Raw genomic sequence first — 4,077 nt, 5'->3', positions numbered from 1 at the left:
TAGACTTACCTGATAGCCGAAAGGCTGTCGAGAATAAATGGATCTTCAAGAGAAAAGCAGATGCTGATGGTAATATTACTGTCTATAAAGCTCGACTTGTCGCAAAGGGTTTCCGACAAATTCAAGGAGTTGACTACGATGAGACTTTCTCACACGTAGCGAAGCTAAAATCTGTGAGGATTTTGTTAGCAATAGCTGCATTTTTCGATTATGAGATTTGGCAGATGGATGTCAAAACGGCGTTCCTTAATGGAGACATTGAGGAAGAGTTGTATATGGTACAACCCAAAGGTTTTGTCGATCCTAAAAATGCTGACAAAGTATGCAAACTTCAGCGTTCAATCTATGGATTGAAGCAAGCATCAAGAAGTTGGAGCAGACGCTTTGATAAGGTGATCAAAGACTTTGGGTTTATACGAGTGTCATGGAGAGGCCTGTATTTACAAGAAAGTGAGTGGGAGCTCAGTAGCATTCCTGATATTATATGTAGATGACATATTATTAATTGGGAATGATATAGAACTATTAAGCGAGTGTAAAAGGTTATTTGAATAATAGTTTTTCAATGAAAGACCTTGGTGAAGCATCGTATATATTAGGCATCAAGATTTATAGAGATAGATCAAGACGCCTAATAGGGCTATCGCAGAGTACATATCTGGACAAGATTCTAAAGAAATTTAGAATGGACGAAAGTAAGAAAGGGTTCTTACCTATGTTACCAGGCAAGGTCTTGAGTAAGACTCAAGGACCAGGCTACGGCGAAGAAAGAGAAAGGATGAGTAATATCCCCTATGCCTCGGCGATGAGGATCTATCATGTATGCCATGCTATGTACTAGACCGGATATAGCACATGCTGTTAGTTTGACTATGCAGATATCAAAGTGATCCGAGGAATGGAACATCTGGACAGCGGTCAAGAATATCCTAGAAGTACTTGAAAAGAACTAAGGATATGTTTCTTTGTTATGGAGGTGACCAAGAGCTCGTTGTAAATGGTTACACCGATGCAAGTTGGAACACCGATCACGATGACTCTAAGTCACGATCTAGGTACGTGTTTATATTGAATGGTGCTTTGCAGTAAGCTGGGCAAGCTCGAAGCGAGTGCACGGTGGCGAAGTCTTCAACAGAATCGGAGTACATAGCGGCTTAGAGGCTTCATCGAAGCGGTATGGATGAAGAGGTTCATTGTAGAGCTCGGTGTGGTTCCTAGTGCATTGGACCCATTAATCATTCTATGTGATAACATGGGTGCCATCGCCAATGCACAAGAGCCAAGGTCACACAAGAGGCTGAAGCATATCAAGCTGCGTTACCACTCGATTCGCGAGTACATCGAAGATGGAGAAGTAAAGATTTGCAAAGTACACACTGATCCGAATGTAGCGGATCCGTTGACTAAAGCTCTCCCTAGGGCAAAGCATGACCAACACCAGAATGCCATGGGTGTTAGGTATATTACAATGTAATCTAGATTATTGACTCTAGTGCAAGTGGGAGGCTCGAAGGAGATATGCCCTAGAGGCAATAATAAAAGTGGTTATTATTTATATCTCTATGTTTATGATAAATGTTTATATGTCATGCTATAATTGTATTAACCGAAACATTAGTACATGTGTGATATGTAGACAACAAGAAGTCCCTAGTATGCCTCTTAAACTAGCTTGTTGATTAATGGATGATTAGTTTCATAATCATGAACATTGGATGTTATTAATAACAAGGTTATATCATTATATGAATGATGTAATGGACACACCCAATTAAGCGTAGCATAAGATCTCGTCATTAAGTTATTTGCTATAAGCTTTCGATACATAGTTGCCTAGTCCTTATGACCATGAGATCATGTAAATCACTTATACCGGAAAGGTACTTTGATTACACCAAACACCACTGCGTAAATGGGTGGCTATAAAGGTGGGATTAAGTATCCAGGAAAGTATGAGTTGAGGCATATGGATCAACGATGGGATTTGTCCATCCCGATGACGGATAGATATACTCCGGGCCCTCTCGGTGGAATGTCGTCTAATGTCTTGCAAGCATATGAATGAGTTCATAAGAGACCACATACCACGGTACGAGTAAAGAGTACTTGTCGGAGACGAGGTTGAACAAGGTATAGAGTGATACCGAAGATCAAACCTCGGACAAGTAAAATATCGCGAGACAAAGGGAATTGGTAATATATGTGAATGGTTCATTCGATCACTAAAGTCATCGTTGAATATGTGGGAGCCATTATGGATCTCCAGATCCCGCTATTGGTTATTGGTCGGAGTGAGTACTCAACCATGTCCGCATAGTTCACGAACCGTAGGGTGACACACTTAAAGTTGGATGTTGAAATGGTAGTTCTTGAATATGGAATGGAGTTGGAATATTTGTTCGAAGTCCCGGATGTGATCCAGGACATCACGAGGAGTTCCGGAATGGTCGGAGAATAAGATTCATATATAGGATGTCATTTTATGTGAATAAAATGTCGCGGAAGGTTCTATGGAAGGTTCTAGAAGGTTCTAGAAAAGTCCGGAAGAAACCACCAAGGAAGGTGGAGTCCACATGGGACTCCACCTCCATGGCCGGCCAACCCTAGTGGGGGTGGAGTCCCAAGTGGACTCCCCTCAGGGAGCCGGCCACCCCCACATGGGAGGTGGAACTCCCACCTTGGTGGGAGTCCTAGCTTGGCTAGGTTTCCCCCCTCCTATGGAAGGTTTTTGGTTCGGGTCTTATTCGAAGACTTGGACACCACCTCTTGGGGTTCCACCTATATAATGAGGGCCAAGGGGAGGGGGCCGGCCACCTCAAACACCACCAAGGTGGCCGCACCCCTATAGTGGCCGGCGCCCCCTCTCCCCAAACCCTAGCCGCCACGCTCCTCCACTTCCCGCACGCTTAGCGAAGCTCCGCCGGACTTCTCCACCACCACCGACACCACGCCGTCGTGCTGTCGGATTCAAGAGGAGCTACTACTTCCGCTGCCCGGCTCGGAGCGGGGAGGTGGACGTCGTCTTCATCAACAACCGAACGTGTGACCGAGTACGGAGGTGCTGCCCGTTCGTGGCGCCGGAACCGATCGTGATCAAGATCTTCTACGCGCTTTTGCAAGCGGCAAGTGAACGTCTACCGCAGCAACAAGAGCCTCATCTTGTAGGCTTTGGAATCTCTTCAAGGGTGAGACTCGATACCCCCTCGTTGCTACCGTCTTCTAGATTGCATCTTGGCTTGGATTGCGTGTTCGCGGTAGGAAAATTTTTGTTTTCTATGCAACGTTATCCTACAGAATTGCCCCCGGAGTCATCTCACCCGCCGTCTCCACCGCCATCTTCACCGCCATCGCTGTCTCCATGATGAGGAGGGAGTAATTCACCCCCGGGGCTGAGGGCTCCGCTGCAGCTATGTGGTTCATCTCTCTCTCTTTGTGATCAAGTTGAATATCATCTATGTGCTACTCTAGTGATGTTATTAAAGTAGTCTATTCCTCCTCCATGATGTAATGTTGGCGAGTGTGTGCATCATGAAGTACTTGGTTTATGCTATGATTGTGATCTCTTGTAGATTATGAAGTTAACTATTACTATGATGGTATTGATGCGATCTATTCCTCCTTTCATAGTGTGATGGTAGAAGTGTGCATGCTATGTTAGTACTTGGTTTGGTTGTGTTGATCTATCTTGCACTCTAAGGTTATTTAAATATGAACATTGAATATTGTGGAGCTTGTTAACTCCGGCATTGAGGGTTCGTGTAATCCTACACAATGATGTTCATCATCCAACAAGAGGGTGTAGAGTAGTCCTATTATGTGATCATTGTTGAGAGTGTCCACTAGTGAAAGCAGGATCCCTGGGCCTTGCTTCCAAGCATCAAATCACTGTTTGTTTACTGTTTTGTTGAATGTTTACTCGCTGCCATATTGCATTCCGATTGCTATTACCACTCACACTCATCCATATTACTTGTATCTCACTATCTCTTCGCCGAACTAGTGCACCTATTGTATTGGGTGTGTTGGGGACACAAGAGACTTCTTGCTTTGTGGTTGCAGGGTTGCTTGAGAGGGATA

This window comes from Lolium rigidum, chromosome 5 (assembly GCF_022539505.1).
Source record: "Lolium rigidum isolate FL_2022 chromosome 5, APGP_CSIRO_Lrig_0.1, whole genome shotgun sequence".
Lineage (NCBI taxonomy): Eukaryota > Viridiplantae > Streptophyta > Magnoliopsida > Poales > Poaceae > Lolium > Lolium rigidum.
Note: the sequence above shows the minus strand (reverse complement) of the source record.